Source organism: Canis lupus, chromosome 31, assembly GCF_011100685.1.
Source record: "Canis lupus familiaris isolate Mischka breed German Shepherd chromosome 31, alternate assembly UU_Cfam_GSD_1.0, whole genome shotgun sequence".
In the NCBI taxonomy this organism is placed as follows: Eukaryota; Metazoa; Chordata; class Mammalia; order Carnivora; family Canidae; genus Canis; species Canis lupus.
Genome location: NC_049252.1, coordinates 31632051 through 31653171, shown reverse-complemented (window position 1 = coordinate 31653171; position 21121 = coordinate 31632051). Strand labels below are relative to the sequence as shown.

At 43.8% G+C, this 21121-nt stretch overlaps 1 protein-coding gene and 1 long non-coding RNA gene across 8 annotated transcripts in view; one reads left to right on the top strand and one right to left on the bottom strand.

The window, feature by feature from the left end:
• HLCS (holocarboxylase synthetase) overlaps nt 1–21121 on the top strand; it is a 226248-nt gene that overhangs the window by 182329 nt on the left and 22798 nt on the right. The gene's annotated exons all lie outside the window — the stretch shown is intronic.
• Nucleotides 2333–8374, bottom strand: LOC111093561. Its single transcript, XR_005382358.1, has 4 exons — nt 8039–8374; nt 6048–6208; nt 3525–3616; nt 2333–3254 (listed from the first exon to the last, which is right to left on the bottom strand). It is a non-coding gene; the product is annotated as an uncharacterized LOC111093561 (long non-coding RNA).

The following is a 21121-nucleotide window of genomic DNA, read 5'->3' as shown; positions in this document are numbered from 1 at the left end:
TTGCTTTGGGGAATGTCCCCTGTTTTAATACCCTCTCTGAACAGATGGCTTCCAAATTTACATCTCCAGTCTCTCCCCTGGTCTTCAGATTGCCACGTTGACTCGCTGACTGGATAAACTATAATTACACGTACAGATCTAATTTTTACATATCCCAGAGACAGCTTAAAATTGACTTGCCCCAGTAATCAAGATAAATGCAGTGGCATAAGGGTTGAGGTGCAGATTAATAGGAGAGTAGAAGTCCCAGAAACAACACCTACGTGTACATGGCCAGTTGATTTTTGGTAAAGATGCCAAGGTCATTCAATGGGGGAAAAGAAATGGGGTCATTTCGGTAATGGTGCTCAAACAATCGGGTGTCTGTGTGGAAGAAAGAAAATGAATCTCAGCCTTTACCTGGTACCATATGGAAAAATTAACTCGAAATGGATCATAGTCCTAAATATAAGAGCTAAAATGGTAGTAAAAAAAATCTTTGTGACATTGGAGAGGGGAAAAATTTCTTAAACAAAACACAAAGCATGAATTGTAAAAGAAAAAAAAGATTTTTAACTTTAAAAAAAGTTTTTTAATTTAAATTCAATTTAGTTAACATATATTGTATTATTAGTTTCAGGGGCAGAATTTAGTGATTCATCAGTTGCATGTAACACTCAGTGCTCATCACATCAGGTGCCCTCCTTCATGCCGGTCACTCAGTTACCCCATCCCCCCCAGCAATCCTTAGTTCATTTCCTAGAAGCAAGAGTCTCTTATGGTTTGTTTCCTTCTGTTTCCATCTTATTTTTATTTTTTCTTCCCTTACCCCATGTTCATCTGCTTTTTTTCTTAAATTTCACATACGAGTGAAATCCTGTGGTATTTCTCATTCTCTGACTGGCTTATTTTGCTTAGCATAATACCCTCTAGTTCCATCCATGTCATTGCAAATGGCTGGCTGAGTAATATCCCATTGCATATATACTTTTAAAAGCTATTTTTAAAAGACCCATTTAAGAACACACAATGGCAAGCCACAGACTAGGAGAAAATATATGCAAAACATATACCTGGCAAAGAAATTGTAGCCAGAATACATAAAATGTCTTCCAACTGAGTATTAAGAAGACAACCCAGTGTGAAGGGGGGAAAAAAGGCAAAAGAATCAAACAGACACTTCAAAGAAAACATGAATGCCAGAAAGTATGTGAGAAGCTGCTCAATATCACTAATCTTCAGGGAGACACAAGATAATATATCATTATGCATCCATTTATAGGGCTAATTTAGCGGCTGATAATACCTTATATTGACAAGGATACAGAGAAACCAGAAGTCTCATATTGCTGGTGGGGATGCAAAATGATACAGCCATCTCTGAAAACATTCTGGTAATATCTTATGAAATTTTTAAAAAATATCTTATGAAATTAAATAAACACTCACTATATGACCCTGCTAGCAGTGCTACTCCTAGGGATTGACCCAAGATAAATGAAAACGTGTGTCCACACCAAGACCTGTATGCAGATGTTCATAGCACTTTTATTCATAATCTTCCCAAACTGGAAACAACCCCACTATTCATACGTTGGTAAATGGGTAAACATATTGCTGGAATACTACTCAACAATATAAAGGAGCAAAATACGAGCGACTGCAATGACATGGATACATCTCAGAAATGTTACGCCACGTGAAAATCCTTGGTTCTTACCTGTCGGGAAGCCCTCCCTGACTGAGCCCCCCACACAGCCCCCGCCTAGCAGACCTAGATGCTCTTGCACACATGCACACGCATGTGCGTGCTGGGCCCCAGACATGGCAAGCACCCACTCCCTGCCTCAGATCCTCCGTGCGTGTTCTTCCCTTGCTTGGACTATTCCTCTCCCAGATGCTGTTCCTGCCCTCACCTCCTTCAGGACTCTGCTCACATGTCAGCTCCTGAGAGAGGCCTCCTTCACGGTCTTTACAAAATGTAGAAAGCAGCCTCCACTACCCCTTCTGTCACCCCCTCACCTATTATGTGATGTATTTATTTACTTATTTTTTTTTAATTTATTTTTTTATTGGTGTTCAATTTACTAACATACAGAATAACACCCAGTGCCCGTCACCCATTCACTCCCACCCCCCGCCCTCCTCCCCTTCTACCACCCCTAGTTCGTTTCCCAGAGTTAGCAGTCTTTATGTTCTGTCTCCCTTTCTGATATTTCCCACACATTTCTTCTCCCTTCCCTTATTTTCCCTTTCACTATTATTTATATTCCCCAAATGAATGAGAACATATAATGTTTGTCCTTCTCTGACTGACTTACTTTATTTACTTATTTGTTTAGTATTTGCCTCCTCCTGCCAGAATGCAGGCCTGCTTTGTCTACTGCTACATTTCCTGCTCTCTGGATACCGTTACGTAGTAAGTGCCCCAGAAATAGTGTGAATGCACAAAATTGAATGCACAAAATTAGGAATGCAGGCAGCAGGATAGGATTAGACCTCAGGTATGCTGCGCCCGGTCAGGATATCTACTTTTGCCTTCTGTGTTCTCAGCTTTTCCTTAGCCTTCTCATCCATTCGTGTGCTGCACAGCCTCTGACTCTGTTGAGCTTCAAGAAACTGAACTGATGAAGTACACATCGGAAATGAGTGCCAGTGCATTTACTCCCTCATTTAATATGTTCAAATGGGAAATTCTTGACATTTTTGCAAAGGTATGAAAAGAGAGCTTTTTATATAGGAAACTTCTCAAACGATACATACCAATGCGGATTATTAGTCTTCCTCCCTACACCTGTTCCCGTTTATAAAAACAAAAATATGAGGCAAACCTAGGGAAAAATAATTATAATAATGTTTATGAAATGTTGGACTTACATGCTACTGAAAGTGTGGACATGGAACCAATACTGTTTTCTGACATCACTCTGTTCTGTTGCTAAAGATTTGTTTTAAAGCTGAATCGGAAGATTTTAGACATAGCACAGAATACTGTCTTTGGATGGCATTGCCGTGTAGGGACAGCGTTAAGGGAGATTGTGATCATAAGTCACTTTTACATAATGCATTTGCTGATTTAGGTCCGATGATCTTTTCTGTAGATGCTTCATTACTTCCCCCCATTCTTGAATTCTTCCTTCCGGAGGTTACGGCTCATGAGTATGGATCCACGCTTGTCCTCCAGAAAAAGAGCCGAAGGGGATGATGACCTTAAAGTAGTTTTGCTTCCATCCTTGTGAGTGGCCCCGGTCCGGCTGGTGGGTTCTGTGGGAAGTCTGAAGGGATGCAGTGGTGCTTGGGATTATTTGCCAGTTTTGGAGAGGGGCGGCCCTTTTGTTTTCCGGTATCCCCGATTATCTGAATCCTGGTCCCCTGCCATTCTCACAGGCCTGCTGATACGTATAATACAAATTGCTGTACTATTTTGAATCGTAACAGAAACATGCTTTTGGGAATCGGGAAATTTGGTAAATTTAGGAAGCCAATCATCTGACTAATAGGTCATTTGGAGAAATGCCCCAGGCCCACTGACATGTATCACTTACCTTTACTGCATCTACTGAGACAATCAGGTGATTTTCTCATTTTGCCCTCGTGATGCGTTCCATTGATACGATGTTAAACCATCCTTGCATTTCTAGGATAAACACTTCTGAATTATAATGTATTATACATAAGAGGTGTAAAAGAATTCAGTTAGCTAGCATTTCATTTAAGGTTTTCACTTCCCTGTTTATAAGTGAAGAGGGCCTGTTACTTTGTTTTCTTACTTTACCTAACTCAGAATTGAGATTAATTGTACTAGAACCATAAAATGAGTTAGGCAGTTTTTCCTCTTTTTTTCTTTCTAATTTGTGGAACATAATGGAATGTTTTCAAAGTTGCAAGTTGCAAATGTTTAGAACCCCACTTGTGTTTGGTTTACTTTAGCCACCAAAATATTTTTTTTAAACTTTATCCTTAATTAACCTTTTAAATTAAAAAGATACTTTTCTGGTTTCACTGTTTTTCTTTTTTCCAGTGAGTGACCTAAATTAACTGTCCAGTTAATTTTTAATGAATATTTATTCACTCATTCAATGGACATTCATTACGATTTACTGGGCATTTGCTCTGCACAGAGCACTGGGCTAGAAATCAATGGTGAGGGTCCTTCCCTTATTTTTTCTGCAAGGGAAGCAGAGCTCGTTCATCTAAGGCAGCATGTCTCATTCTATGAAAGGAGGGTGTTGGATCACCGGAGACCTTCAGATATTTGTCTCTCACAGAATAGTGATTTTGCATGTTTGTTGAGCTGCAAATGATTCATGGTCTCAGATTTTCTAATTTCAGGTAGAAATGTGTGTAATTATCCATTCATCAAATATTTATAGTCCCTACTCTATGCTAGGCAATGTGTATGGCACAGAAACTCTGAAGACATTTTCAGTAGTTTGTGTCAAGGGCCAGCATTATTTTGGAAGATGCATACTGTCATCATTTACTCCCCTTCTGAATATATTTAAAAAATGTTTGAAGGCAGAAGCATCTCAGGAGGGGATCCCCTGGGTCCCTCCTGCCCTGCTCTGCAGATGTGTGTGGGGACACTTCTTGATGAGCACCATCCATGTCTCTTAGCAGAGGAGGAGCTGCCTTTCTGCCTTTTCTTGGGGTTGACAGTTCAGGTGTGTTGACCTGGTATGGTCACCAAGCTTTGTGTTTCTAAGAAATCAGAGCTGTGGCTGTGGGTTCTGAATTCTCAACCTGGAGCCTTTGCCAGAGAGTGAAGTCAGGGTGATCAGACGTCTTCCCTCTGTAGTTTGACTCATTCCCTACTCATTCCGTACTACATTTGTATGTTTTGGATAAATACCTAGTAGTGCAATTGCTGGGCTGTAGAGTAGCTCTATTTTGAACTTTTTAAGCAACCTCCATACCATTTTTCAGAGTGGCTGTACCAGCTTGCATTCCTATCAACAGTGTAAGAGGGTCCCACTTTCTCCGCATCTTCACTAACACCATTTGTTGAAGAGACTGTCTTTTTTCCATTGGATATTCTTTCCTGCTTTGTCAAAGATTAGTTGACCATAGAGTTGAGGGTCCATTTCTGGGAACCATTACAGAAATGGTTCCCAAATGAGTAGCCTTGTCCCAGATTTCACTGTTCAACTCCACACTGCCTTTTAGATCCCCTGGACCGTCCAGTGAGCCTCTCATACTTGCTGCTTCCAAACCTAGTACTTGATCCACCCTCCAGCTGCTGCAGGCCAGAACTCTTAGACTCGTCCTTAACTCTCTCCTTCCTATCTTCTTTTCTTCCTTTCTCCCCCACCTACTCTCTCTCTCTCTCCCTCTCTCTCTCTTTCTTTCAGGAACTCAGACTATTATCAAATCCTATTGGCCCCACTTCTGAAATATCTAGAATGCCCCTGCCCCCCTCCAGGTTCTGGCATTTCCACGCCAGCCCCCACAGCCTTGCCTCTTACCTGATCATGCTACAGCCCCCCAGTTGATCCTTCGTGACTCCTGACACCCCACACACACATCCCTGCACGCCCCTGGCTCTTTTTTGTATAGCAGCCAGGTGAATCTTTCCTAAAAAATCAGGTTATATCCACCCACTGTTTAGAATGGCTCAGCATTGCTTCTTCATTCAGTAGAAAATCCAGAATCCAGACCTTCAAAGCCCTAAGGTTGCCCCCCACAGCCCACCTTCCTGGAGCCATCCCCACCCCCTATACACATTCACAATGTACTTGGCCACCGTGTTCTTCCCCATATCTGCTGGGGGCCTTTGGCCTTGCTGTTTCCACTGCCTTGAACGTTCCTGTCTCAGATACCCTCATGGAACACTGTCTGGCTTCCCTGTGCTCTCTGAACAAATGTCTTCCCGAAGGGGGCCCTGCCTCACCATCCCACACACAGTGGACACCCCACCCCTTGTCCCTCTCTGTCCCTTTACTCTGCCTTACTTTGCTCTCACCGTATTGCCACTTTGTGTATTTCCCTAGTCTATGTGTATTTCTACTCCATAATTCTGGTGTGCATTTGTTTTAACATAAAAACAATATTTTAACCTATCAGCTTACTCAGCCTTTTTGCTTCACAAAGTAAAACTGATGCACAGGTTAGGATGTACTGTCACCCCTGGTGTCTTTGTGAGTCCTCCAGTGGACACGGGCCTCTGCATGTCCTCCAAGCTCTTGGGAGAAGCAGGGGCCTGGAGAGAGGTGCTTGTCCCTAAGGAAACCTCCAGAAGTGAATGGAACATTAGAAAGGGTAATTAAAGATCTCAACAACCTTAACTTTTTGCTTGTCCCCGCAAAGTCAAGGTTTCTCCTCTTGGTACAAACCACTGAGCCCGTGAACAGGTCACTTATATGGAGATGAGAGCATGTTAGGGGCTCATGTCCAGCTGTGAACATCTCTGCAGGATTGGGAAGCGAGGGCAAAGCTCAGGAATGAGGGAATGGAGAGGAATTGCCACACGTTTCCCTCCTGTCAGCTGTGGGGAAGCCAACCTGGGTTCTGGGTGTCCCACATGCGGCTCCCACCCAGGATGTTGTAGCAGGTGCCTTCGCAGGGGGATAAAAGGAAAGCGAAAGCAAACCAGTAGGGTGACTGTCATAGCTACGGTGGAGGCAGCCCGTTGGGTCTCAGTCACTCTGAAAGGGCCCAGGCCCTGCTTGACACAACCCTCCTTCCCCAGAGCCCCCCGCAGCTGCCTGCAGCTGCAGTTGCAAGGGCACCAGGCATCTCCACAGCTCTGCGGTGCTGTGATGTGACAACTGGCTCTCAGTTTCCTTATTTGGGAATAGTTATTAGTCGTGGGTACGGGGCATGCCTCTGACCAGCTGGGGTCCTGGATCAATCACTTGAGTTGTCTCATCCGCAAATGGGGTCGTAAGGTCCCCACCTTGGAGCACTGTCCCCAGGGTTGCCCGGAATCACAAGCAGCAGTTCACTCGGGCGCTGACGTCAGAGAATCAGCGGAGGGTGACCCTCCTCCTCCTTAGTCTGGATCACGGCAAAGTACTGTTTTTGCCGGTGGATCGTCAGCGATGCCTCGCACGGCTCTGCGCAGTCCCCCCCAACCCGTCTACGGTGGCTGGTGCACAGGCAGGTGGCAGCTGGCCCGGGCCCCCCGGATGCCAGAGTGAGCTCGCGCTGCCGTGTGAGCGAGGAAAAGGCTGCGTGTCCCCGGGGATTAGCGCTGGGAGCCTGTTGAGCGGCCGCCAGGTGACTTAACTGGGGTCCTTTAGTAGGTTTCACTATTGGCACCTGGTTAATGGGATGGGGATTTAGGGACGCAGTACTGACATCGCCTTTTCCCGGTCGGGGCAGCGCGGCCTGAGTGCCTCGACGGCAGGCGGTGCTCCCCGGCTGGGTTGTGAGGCGTCCCCGCTGCTGCTGCTTGGCACTGGTTTTATCCCGCTGCTTTTACCTCTGCAGCGTGAAACGTACTCCCACCATCCCAGCCGGCCCTTAATTTTTAAGTGGTGGGAGGATGCCCCATTCTAACCCCATTGTTCTGCCCATTTTTTCTTTTCTTTTTCTCCTCTTGCCTTTCCCTTTGCAGAGTGTTTGGGGGTGGTGGTGGTGTACACATTTGTGAAGCCACAGAAACATGATCCTCATGCCCTTGTGGGTCTGGCAGGCAGGCACCTTTGAAACAGCCGCATCCACATGGCCCTGTGCACACCCCCCCCCCACGTATGTGGCCCCCTGCTTATGTGGGTCTGCCCCCCACCACCCCGGTTATGTGGCTCGAGGGCCCGACTTCCAGGGTGCTCCGCGCTGGTGGCAACCCAGCCTGCCCTTGGGGACTGTCCCTATCACTCCCTATTTCTCCCATATGGTACAAACCCACCTAGAGTAGGTTACATTTAATGGGGTGAGAAAAACCCACACCGTCAGAGAAAAGTTGCAGGTGAGGTCAGGCTGCTTCCTCCCTGGAGGGAGAATGATTTTCTCTTCTCTGGCTCCCACACCAAAAATTCATACAAAAGAGCTCTTTTTATGTTTGATGTATTGCTTTTAAAAAACAAATCCTTCGTGTTTTTTCATTTTTGGTTCATACCTCTTGGCCGACCCAGCAGGAATTTGGCAGCTGGCGGTGCTGCTTCTCGCAAATGCTAAAAGCTGCCTCACTAGAGTCACTGGCTGCTGGGAAGGCTGGACGCGGGGCAGCGACCCCGGGAGGGTGGGGCGCCTCCTTCCAGTCTGTGTGCCTTAAGGGACTTACTGGTTGTCGACAGTGATCGCGCACGCGGGGGCTCCTTCCACCATTCTTTTGGCTTGCTGTGTGTTCGCAATTTTTTACGATCGAGAGTGTTTTTGAGGGTTACCCAGGGCCCAGCGAGGTGTGTGTAGATTTTGTTTTGGACACGTACCTTGCTATTGCCCACCCCCCACCCCATGCGGAATCCTTTCTATTATGATTCATGTTCCGGAAGATCTTTGATAAGGCATATTTAACCCATTGTAAGCATAAGCAACCTCAAACCTCAAAATTAAGGCACACCTTAGTTTATTGTTTCATTTTACTTTATTTTTTAAAAAATATTTATTTATTCATGAGAGACGCAGAGAGAGAGGTAGAGACATGGGCAGAGGGAGCAGCAAGCTCCCCGCAGGGACCCCGATGCAAGACTCGATCCCAGATCCCAGGATCACGCCCTGAGCCGACGGCAGACACCCAGCCACTGAGCTACCCAGGTGTCCCTATTGTTTCATTTTATTCTGTGTACAAAGCGCTGGTCCAACACCCAAATTCTTTGCTTTAAAAAGAATCAGAAACCATATCAGCAGCTAATCAGCACAGATACGCAATGATGGTGAACAGACCCACAGAAGAAAATTCTGCCGACTTCATGGATTTTTCTAAATGGAGAGAACACCAAAATCCTGCCGTCTGCTTCCGGAAACTCAAGTGCTCTGCAGGCTGAGCAAAATGACGCCAGAACAGTAATACAGCGTAGCCCGGCCAGTGCAGACAGCCCCCACTCCCCCCCACCCCCCGCCCTTGCTGTCTGAGTCTTGACAGACCAGATTGGAGCATTCCTACTGCCTTCTGGATCTTTCTCTGCAGATGAGCAGAAACATAAGATGCTGAGAAAGGCTGCCAGATACAGAATATGTGTCTGTGACTATTTTTATGCCTTTACTCTGGGATATAGTAGCCAAGATAACAACACAGAACCCTACTTCACAGTCCTTCACAATTCACTGCACATGCTTGTCACCCACTAAATTAGCCAATAAAACAAGAAACATGGATTGGTGTGTGTGTGTGTGTGTGTGAGATACTGTTCAAGAGAGGCAAGGATATAATGAAATAGGTACTCTGAAACCAAGTTTAAACCTCGACAGGAGGGCAGCCCTGGAGGCGCAGTGGTTTGGCGCTGCCTAGAGCCCAGGGTGTGATCCTGGAGACCCGGGATCGAGTCCCACGTCAGGCTCCCTGCATGGAGCCTGCTTCTCCCTCTGCCTGTGTTTCTGCCTCTCTCTCTGTGTCTCTCATGAATAAATAAATAAAACATTAAAAAAAAAAACCTCGACAGGAATATAAGTTGGAACAACCTTTTGAAAAGCAACTTGGTAGTGAGCATTAGGGATAAGAAGTTCCTACCCTTTGACCCATTAACCCTACTTTGTAGTAATCTACACTCAATAAATAGATGGGAAAATATATAGGAATACATATGGGGAAACCCATACATTAGGAAACGCATTGGGTATAGCCACTCAGTGGGGTATTATCCATCAACAGAAAGACTTAACAGTAGAGAGCAATGCTTATATCACTTAAAAAGTAGGTTAAAATAAGTAATGAATCAATTTAAAAATCTTAAAACATGCATCTGACAAGAGACTAGGAAATATGGAAAAGTGGTTATGTTCCATTAGGATGAATAATTGCATCTTTTATTTCTGTTTTCCAAACTATCATTAGCATGATTACATTTGTAAATTAAATATCTTACATCCTCCTGACCACAGTAGAGGAGAGTCCTATTTGTCCTCCACTAATTTAGAATTTATGATTGTCTGGTCAGAGATTAAATTGGAATTTCCTTTATGGGCACAAACAAAATTATAGGGAAAATATTTAAATAACTTGAGTTCAAGCCCAAAATCATACTTTAGCATATTTTTAATTGATTGAATGCGTTTGAAAGAAGTAGAACTGCATGAAAAACATTTTTTTTTCCCCACCACATCATACCACAGTCATCTGACCCAATGATTTCATTCTCTCTGTAGCATTAAATGGATGAGGTGGTGTGTAGTGTTTAAGAAGTAAGAACAAATCGTGTCTAGTGGCTGGCGTGGCTGGAGGAGATGGGTCATTTTGTTGACTTTTCCTAATAAGATAATCAAGGTACTCATTTGCTAACTGGAGGGATTCTCTTGTACCAATTCCTGAAAGATTGGGTTCCTGATCTTTCCAAAATGAAAATGCTGTACAAAAACAACATAATCCAATGACTGGCAGTGAAAGATCTCTGGCATGTGAATGCACCCAGCCTATAGGACATGGGCTGCCTGCCTGCTTTTGGGACTCCCCCATGCTCCAGAGCATTATAATACAAGTTATTCATTTTTACCAAAGAAGTTATTCATCCTCACTAAAAAGTCCCTTTGACTTTTTATGACTTCGGGATCCTTTTAATAACACACTCATTTTATATAATCATCTCTAACAGTAATGCAGTGCACACACCTCTCTCCCAGACCCCGCCCTCGAGGCCACCGCTCCCCCTCATTACAGACCCGGTCTGTAGCAGGAACTTCCATCTTCCTCTTTGCCTTTTAATGCTTATCGTAAAAAGCGTTATGAGAAGTTCCAGGCAGTTTCATTTTGTGAAAGCACACCCAGCAATCTCGATTTCATTAGAACATGAAGCTCCATTTACTGTTCGTGGCTTTATGAGGGTCATTCGTGGGGACCGCGCTTAGCAGTAGGTCTCGAGCCGTGTCCATCCCCACATCCTGCAGGAGGAGCCACTCTGGCCCCCGCTGTTGACGCGGGGTGGCTGTGCCGTGTCGCCTTAGCCCCATGTGTGGCAGGTGGCCCAGCCCATCATGAGCTCAGTGCATGCCACTTGCCTGTGTTCCTTGGGGGCAAGGATGAAGCATTGAGCTCGGGTGCTCCAGGATGGAGCGAAGCGCATGGACGTGCACCTTACAGCATCAGGGAGACGAAGCAGTGTCTCCAGGAAATGCCAGGGTTTTGACTTTTCTGGGCAGTGGTCACCGGACAGCTTACTAGTGGCGTGAGAGATGGAGTGAGTCTAGCAAGATGCCAACAGAATGTACCTGTGATCAGAACCGAGCCAGGCCGGGGGATGAGAGCAAAATAGGCACAAGGCAGCAGCATTTCCCCAGGGAGCCCTGACCTCCCCTCCGGGGATGGCCGAGGGCAGAGGCGGCACAGGTGACAGCCTTTAGCAGCCGCAGACGGGCCCAGGACCGCTGTGGTTAGCAGGCCCTGATTGCTCGATCAGGTGCTTTCACAGGGCTTTTCTTTGAAGGTTCCTTTCAGTCAGGTGGGGTGGGAAGGGAAGACAAGACGGTTCCGCTTTCTCCAGAACATTCCTGAGCACTCCAGACAAGGGCGAAGTGCGCCCTACGATGGCCCAATCCGGAAGGCAGAAGCCGCCTCCTCTGCTACAAGAGATCCAGCCAATTCCCTCCCTTCCACTCATGTCAGTTTGACAGCGGGAGGGAACCATCGGTAGCTGAATGTCCACAGTGTGCTGGGTGCTCTGCTCGGGGTGCCTGGATGGTCGGACTCGTTCCTTCCTTGAGTGGCCTGGGAGGGGGGGGGTCCAGGTTTATCTACCAGGAGACTGGGGCTCAGCTCCACCAGGTGACTCCCCCCCCCCGAATACCCCCAGCCAAGCACCTCCCCACTGGGTTTTCTGTGACCCTCGTTGGCGGTTGTGCTGGAGTCAGAGTGGCCCAGGCCTCCCCCCAAAGCTGGGTGCTGAGTTGCCAGTTGCTGTGTAAGAGTCAAGTGGGGCCTCATCCCACTGTGGCCCAGGGGGTCGCTCTTGGAAGAGCATCCCAACTGAGTCCCAGCCAGGACCTGGGGTGGAGGTGACAAAGGCCAACCAGCGTGTGCATACACACACACATGTGCACACCCACCCGCCCATGTGTCCGTGAACACACACACACACACACACACACACATGCTGCCGGCTGAAAAATCTGAGAAGTCCATATTCTTGCAATTTGTTCAGTACTTCTTGACCTTGATAAGTTCCAGCTTTGGGTCATGGCCGAAGGCAGTGCTGTATATAGATGAAATTATTAACTACAAAGGCAAGCTTATTTCCTACACATGTTCACGTCTTTAAATGCAGTGTGGGTTTGCTGTGCATTGACCTGCGCCCACCGTGAAGTGAGCCGTCTGCCCCTGACTCCGGCACCTCCCGTTGTCCTGACATCGTAGGTGGTCCACACGGCCTCGTATTGATGATCCTTCCCAGTGAGCTCTTTTCTCCCTGGTTCGATTATACATCCAGCGAGAAATGCGACTTCGCTTAAAATTCCTTTGCATTCCCCTCTCCATATAACATGGTACTTTAATTACTAGGAATCCAGTAAATAAATATTTGTTACTAAAAAACTCCATTCCGCTGACCTACCCTGTCCTGTCCTTCCTTCTAATGGTTCAGGATGCCTTAGAAAAAGTTTTTTTTTTTAAGAAAAATGAAATAAAATGCATGAGAAAGATTTATGTATTTGGTTGGGGGAGGGGGAAATTCAACTTCTCATAATAGTTTTTAAATTAAATTTCATACTTATCCAAATCCTTTCCTTCTCCACCCCTTCCTCTGATATTCCCTCTCTCATTAAAGCATAGGATTTTGATGGTATTCACAGGGAAGCTGATTTACTGGAATAAAGAAGTTCTTTAAGTCTTAAATTTTGGAACCTTCCCAGTGTGTCTGAACTGGGTTTCAGATTTTACTGGCATTTTGTTGGCAGGGCGGTCTTTGGAGCCCGTCCTCATTTGAGCGCGTTTCCTGACACCTTTGGCGGTATGGTACTGTGTTTTTTAGATTTAAAAAAAAAAAAAAAGGTTTGAATAGAAAAGCATATATAAACATATACAGAAGATTGATTATAAAATGTCAAGCAAAATAAAAGGGCAGTAAAAACTCACAAAAATTAACAAATGAGAAGGACTTTCTCTTTAAAGGGGCAGCCAAAGGCAGGATAAAGATAGTTATCAAGAGAGAGAATTTCCAGGAGACCCCAGGAAAAGCTGACTTTCCATCTGTTCAGCCTCCTCTCAATGCACAAATATCTTGTTGAAACAAGGCCAAGGATACCACCCATCCTATGATGCTGGGCACATGGTTGCTACCTGCAGTCATCAGGGAGACAGATTGTCCCACTGAAATGCAGGGAAAGCTTGCGGAGGTGAAGGCAGGGGGACAGGACCCTAAGGCCTGGGCTGAGGGCATTTCCAGAGACCAGCCACACAACGGATCCTTTGCTACTCATGGGCCTGAACTAACATTTCCCAGAGCCCCTGGGGGGTGGGGATCGATGAGAGGAGAGGCTGAGGCCTGGTATTGGGAGAAAGTAAGAGCCACTGAATCCTAAAGCTGGGGTGCCACTTCATGTGGACATCCCAAGAGTATTTCCACCAAGGTCAGGAAGCCTGCTAGCTCTGCTTCTACTTAACATCCTCCTAGGGATATTAGCCATGTTAGTCAGGCAAGAGGAGTCAAATCAAGGTGTACAAATTGAAAAAGAAGTGAAACTGTCCCTCTTTGCAGTTGATGCAATAGTAGAGCTGGGAAATCTTGGAGCATCAATGATAAAATGCACTGGCACAATAAAAGAATTCAGCTGGGGAGCAGGCTATGAAGCGGCCTGCCAGCACAGAACCTTCTCTAGAAGCTGGCCTCTCATGGGGCCAGTGGAGTTGGGTAGAAAATGCAGTTGGGGAGTGGACGATGGAACATAACCATTTGAATGAAAATTTGTTACAGAATTGGATTCAGAACCAAGTTTAGTTCGTGGGGGCCATAAGCCCAGCGTATCATGGAGCAAAGCTGTGCATTAAAGAAAGAGGCCCCTTGTCCCAGGGAATGAAGAGTTAAGCTGGTGCTAAGCTTCCTGGTGGAACAGAGCTCCAGCATATTGCTTGATCTCTGGTGGGGTGGGTTGTAAGGAGGGCTCTGGAGAGAGGTCTGAGCCGCCAGAGGGAGAGAGGAAGGGTGATGTTCAGGGCAGCAAGGTGGTGAAAGAAGCAATGGCTTTTGAGGCCAGCTGGCAGGGGCAGGAAATTCTTGCTCATAATTATCCTCGAAGCAGTGATGGTTTGGGGGTGGAAGAAGGGGCCCAGTGAGGGCCTAGGTGGCAGGGTGGAGCCTCCCTTTCTAGAGGAAGAAATTCATTACTTTCCTGTTGCTTTGTCTGCCCAGCTGTTTCAGCAGCCCCTTGGCTCTGTCAGAAAAGATTCGAATTTTTAATGTCAATTTGGTGAAGAAAGATTGGCAATTTTTTTTAACTTTGAGGTTTTTTTTAAATTTATTTATTCATGAGAGAGGCAGAGACACAGGCAGAGGGAGAAGTAGGCTCCCTGTGGGGAGCCTGATATGGGACTCGATCCCAGGACCTCAAGATCATGACCTTAGCCAAAGGCAGACGCTCAACCACTGAGCCACCCAGGCGTCCCGTGATTGGCATTTTTGAAGTAAGAGTGCACACAAGGTAGGGAAAACATCTACTCAGACAGGTAAGGCTGAGCAAATGAACTTTGGCACAATCTGGTGGTGTTTCTTTTCTTCTTCTTTAAAAAAAAAAAAAATTAAGATGACTCTATTTCAGTTCTAAAAAATGCAAGAAGCCTATTCTGATTTTACGCTTTGGGTGTACACTTTCATAACTTTCCAGGAAAATGTATAACCTCCCCCTCTCCCCAGGACAGTCAAACTTAATACAACTAGAAAATGCATTTTAAGAGACTGGTGGCATTCCTACCTTCAGATTTTGTTTTGATAAAAAAAGATATGTATATATATATATGTATATATATATAAAAAGATATGTGTGTATATATATATATATATATATATATATATATTTTTTTTTTTTTTGGTGGTGACTCAGAGTGGTCCTCTGAGCCAGGCAGACTTGGTTAACTGTTCTGGAACCTCATCAGGTTGTTAATCTCTGCAGCGTCCACATCCTCATAAATAAAAAAGACCATGTGGCAATGCCTGTCACTAGAGCCACCGGGTCGTTCAAGGGAGAAAATCGCCCACACTAAGGGCTCAAGCACATGGTTGGGTGCTCCGTGAATGGTATCCTTGGATTATGCAGTAACCTTGCTATACCTTCTGAGACCTAGAGATACCATTCTTTACCTGTAATCGAAGATACATGGCTCATTAATTAATTAGCTCACAAGGTCCTGGAGACTTTTTTTTTAAAGATTTATTTATTTCCTTGAGAGGGAGCATGTGAGCTTTGGGGGATGAGGGGAGAGACAGAGGGAGAGAGAGAATCACCAACAGACTCCCCACTGAGCGCAGAGCCTGATGTGGGGCTCAATCCTATGACCCTGAGATCATGACCTGAGCTGAAATCAAGTGTCAGACACTCAACCAACTGACCCACCCAGGTGTGCTGGCCTTGGAGAACTTTTTAAAGTGAGTGGGAAAATGGTGCTTTGTTGGCTGGTGTACTTAGTGTTGGAAGCCTGTCATAATGAGGTAGTGATCAGGAGTGCAGGTGTGTGTGTGTTTGTGTGTGTGTGTGTTTGTGTGTGTGTGTGTGAGAGAGAAAGATGGAAGGAAGGAAAAGAAAAAAAAAAAGGAAAGAAGAGAAGAGAAGGAAAGAAAAAAGAGGGGAGAGAGATTGAGGGCGAGAGGAGAGACTAAGACTGTCCTAGCTCTTAACATGCTTCATGGGGGTGGAAACTATGCAGGCCTGACATTTGGTGACCATGAATGAAGTCAATCTAGGGGAACAGGACACTAACAAGGAACTCAGACATTTCCAGGTCCCAGTCTAGTATACAGCAGTGCTCTCTGGTGTACACTTCCTGTCTGGCTGCCAATCCCTATGCCTTTCCCACTTGCCACATGTCTTCAGCTACCAATCATCACCATAGCTCTAGAAAATAAAATCTTTTCACCTGCGGGAATGCCCCCATGTTATCTTAGAGGATATAAAAAGAACACAATACCTTATTTCAGTAGTTGTATGGCCGGAGGAGAGAGGGGACTCTTTCATGTTGTAGCTCTGGGGGTTTTTCAAGAAATACAGTTATTTAAAAAAAAATTCATTGGAAAATAGCTTTTGGTGCAATGGTTTCAGGACATCAGCCTTTGGACCAGCTTTATCCTACTTACCTCTGGCATACCCAGTCTCTCTGAAGATTGGGATTTGATGGGTCTAAGACAAGGCCTTAACCATCTGTGTGTTTTTGTTTTGTTTTGTTTTGTTTTTTTTTTTAAACTGCACAGGTGATTGCACATCTCTGTCAGAGGACCTCATCCTAGAGGCACCTTTGATTCTGTGACCTTGATTCTATGGTCAGGATCCCACATTTGTTGAACGTGGTGGTTTCTAGCAAAGACTGAGTCATCTGTTAAAATTGAGTGAAAAGTGCAGCGTGTCCTCAAGTTCTTTCTGAAGTTTTAATGGAGATGATTAAGAATCTTAAAATGGTTTCCCTTGTGACCCCTGTCTTGGTAAATGTGAGGAATGCTCTGTAGAATGTCAAGAGACCTGGTCATTTTGGCTGATCTCTCTCAGACCTGGTATATCCCTTCCTGAGACAGTCTAGTGTCTGTCTAACCTGACTGTCCAGGGTGAAGTGGAAGCCTTAGTTCAGGTTCGTAAGCATAAATTACTTAACTTAGTCCATGTTAATGGGACTCACTGGTTGATCCCTCCATGTTGCAAATGACACAGAATTACAGGTGCAAAGAGATTGGATGCAGACCAGGAGTACTGAAGCCATTTCAGGAAGAAATAGAAAAGGCTTCCCTTGGAATTGTCCTATAGGATCATTAGCCAAAACTTTTTAGTCTTGTTAATAGGCAGGACTATAGCAGAGAGAGCACTGCCACCAAGATGACAAAGAAAAAAATTCAGATCCTCTTTAATGAAGTAAATAACATTGATATTTAAACCTGTTAAAGACAACACAAAAAAATTACAGACCAGTATCACTTCTGAGCATTGATACAGAAATAATATGTATTAAGAAACAGAATCCAACACCACATTAAGAAAATAATATACCATGATCAATTTTTTCCAGGAATGCAAGGTTGGTTCAATATTGGAAAAAATAAATTAATATATTTATAGATATATTAGTTCATTAAAATGTTAGCAGAGGGCAGCCCCGGTGGCGCAGCGGTTTAGCGCCGCCTGCAGCCTGGGGTATGATCCTGGAGATCCAGGATCGAGTCCCACATCGGGCTCCTTGCATGGAGCCTGCTTCTCCCTCTGCCTGTGTCTCTGTCTCTGTCTCTCTCTCTCTCTGTGTCTCTCATGAGTAAATAAATAAAATCTTAAAAAAAAAAAGCTTTCCTTTAAAAAAAAAAATGTTAGCAGAGTGAAAAGGAGGAAAAACATATGGTTATCTCCACAGATGCCAAAAAAGCATTTCCTAAAATTCAACATCCTATCATCATAAATACATTCCCAAAATAAGAATTAATGGGTATTTTCTTAATATGATTGTATGTGTGTGTGAGGAATAAAGAGAGTGTCTTAGTGGGGGAACCCTATAAACTAAGGGTTCCACTAAGGACACAGATAAGGCAAGGATATTCACTATCTTTATTTCTATTTAACATTGTACTGAAGGTATTAGCCAATCAAAATAGACAACAGATGTTAATACCTAATGAATAACAACAAAAAATGTCTAAAATTTACATGAGATAGTTCTGAAACATGTCTGAAATCCACAAAAGTAACCTGAGAAAAAATGTAAGGCATTGCATGCTGGTAGATAGGACAGTTTGACATCACCAAAATACCACTTTTCTCCTGGTTAATTTATAAATTTAATGCATTTATACTAAAAATGCCATTTTTTAATCATTAAGCTAGACAAGTAGATGCTAACATTCATTTAGAAAAGTAATTGTGCAATAATAGTTGGGAAAGCAATGAAAAAGAAAAGCCACAAGATGATACTAGTGTTGCTAGATTTTAAAACATGCTATCAAGCCCCTGTAATGAAAACAACATGATATATTGGCACGTGAATAAATGGAGTGACCAGCAGCATGAAATAGAAAGTCCAGAAATAGACCCAAATGCATAGAGGAATGTAGTATATAATAAAGGTGGCATCTCAAATACCTAGACCAAAGATAGACTTTTAAACAAATGATCCAGGGACAATTTGATAGATATTTGGGGGGAATAAAGATAAAATCAGACCCATCCCTTTCACCATACATGAAAATAAACCCCAAATGGATCAGGGTTCTAAATTTAAAATGAAATCCTATAAGTTTCAGAAACAAGTGGATGAGCATAGGGAAAGGCTCTGAAAACACAAAAACAAGAGGCAGTAAAAGATTGATACAGTTGACTACATAAATATTTAAAAAAACATTTTGCATGGTAAAAATCATCATAAACAAAATCAGAAGACAACAAACTGGGAGAAAATATTAGCAAGATGCCACAGATAAAGCACTACTGTTCCCTATCAATTAACACACTCTTAAAAATAGGCGAAAGACATGAACAGGTAATTCACACATACTGTATACACAAACGGCCTTTAAACATATGAAAACCTCACAAATAAGAGAAATGTAAATTACAACTACACTGAAAGCCAGCTCACATGGCAAAAACAAAAATGTGATGTTATGCTGTACTGGTGAGGCAGTGGGGGAACAGATATGCCATCTGTGGCTGGTTCGTTAGTAATGCAGGGGACTCTGGCAGTGTCTGACAAAGCTACATGTGCATTTTCCTTCTGATCTGGCATCCCACTCCTAGGAGTTCACTTGAAGGTCCACTTCAACAACACAAAAAACATGAGAACAACAGGAATTCATTATACTGTCTTTTGGCAACAACCTAAATGCCTGTACATAAGACACTAGTTGAATAAGTCGTGCTACATCCATACAGCAGGTACTCCTCAGCTTTAGGAGAGAGTGAAGAAGAGCTCTAGGAACTTACAAGGAGTGTTTCCAGGTTATAGTAAGTGAAACAAACATACAAGGCAAAGGAGTATCTTTCTGTAAGGCAGAAAGGGAAATAAGAAAATATGCATATATCTGTTCACCTGTGTGGAAGGAAACAAGGGAAGAATAAACCAGAAACTATGACATGAGTTGAGTTGTTATTTACAGAAAAGAGTTGGAGGGAGAGATCCATCCAGGTAGAAGAGGTGAGTTGGGGAGCGTGACACTTCTCAGTATGCTTTTCTGTATAGTTCTGATTCTTGGAACCAAGTTAAAAAAATAGGAAAGAGGGGTGCCTAGGTGGCTCCCTCCCAGTTGGTTAAGATCTGCCTTCGGCTCAGGTCATGATCCCAGGGTCCTGGGATAGAGCCCTGCATCAGGCTTCCTGCTCAGTAGGGAATCTGCTTCTCCCTCTGTTTCTCTCTCTGCCTCTCCCCATCAGTTTATACTCTCTCTTGCTCATTCTCTCTCGCTCTCTCTTTTTCTCTCTCTCAAATAAATAAATAGATAAATAGATAAATAGATAAATAAAGATTTTTAAAAATCTTTAAAAAAATAGGAAAGAAACAGCGATGGAAGGAGGGACTTTGTAATGGGATACAGAAGTATAATTAAGCCCAACTTTCTTTTAGATAAATAACATAACTACACTAAAATGAAAGAAACAAAGAACAAGCCAAGGAACTTTTAAACATGTGCTATCTGACTGTATATCTTCAGGCTAAAGACAAACAGGGACTGTAGATAAATAGTGAAGTCTAGTTAGTAAGTTTGTTTTTCACAGTAGCATGGGTCAGCAATTATGAAACCACTTTCTGTGTATGACAGTATTGAGCAGATAAGTAAATATATCTGACATAATGGGAGCCAGATTTCTCATTTTTGGAGGGGGAAGTTACAAATATAGAAAGGAGGAGAATAGAATGGACCTTGTGGTGCTGAATTGGAATTGGAGATTTCAGTGGACTTCAGTGGTTTTAAGGTAGATGGGTCGATGGGATGGGAGAAGGGGACACAGGGAGGAAGGGAAGGAAAAAGGAAGGAAGGAAACACCTATTCTTGTCATTACCTAGTACCCAGATCTGTTTTATAAATGTCTTTTGTGTGTGTGTGTGTGTGTGTGTGTGTGTGTGTGTGTGTGAGGTATTTGGGTGGCTCAGTCAGTTAAGCATCTGATGCCTGATTTCAGCTCAGGTCATGATCTCAGGATTGTGGGATCGAGCCCTACTTGGGTTCTGTGCTCAGTGTGAAGTCTGCTTGAGACTCTCTCTCTCTCTCTCTTTCTCTCTCTCTCTGCACTTCCACCCTCCCATAAATAAATAGGTAAGTAAGTTTATTTTTATTTATTTATTTTTTTTAGTAAGTAAGTTTATATATTTATTTTTGCTAAAAGGAGCCAGAGCTCTGTGAAGAAAAAAGGCTGATTCTAGGGCTGGGACTAAGACATTTGAAAGTGAGTCTGGAACCTCTTCTTATGCCAGAAAGTAAGGAAATGCTGATCATGTCAGGGACATGTCAGTAGAACACAGTTAACCCAGCTGAAGGAGCTTTCAACTTGCCAAATCTGGGGCAATTTGATCATCAAAATAAATAATGATAGGAAAATATGTAGCCTGTTAAATGTGAATCTATAAATCCATTCCAATAAGAATAAATACATAGATATATAAGTAGATATATATATAAAAAAACCTCACTCTTCTTTATTGTAGCATCCCATCAAGTAAATATGGAAGAAGTAATGAATCAAAATCATTATTTGGCAACCATTGAATTAATAATCTGTTCAAGCAGGATTCATCTGCAGATTCTGAAACTAGTTAAATTTTATGAGAAACATGGTGTTTATCTCTCCACAATTATTTGTTAATTACAGTGGAAAACCAGTGACTTTACAGTGGAAAATGTGGCACACACCATCTTAACCCAGTGGATCAGAGTTAATTCACCAACAC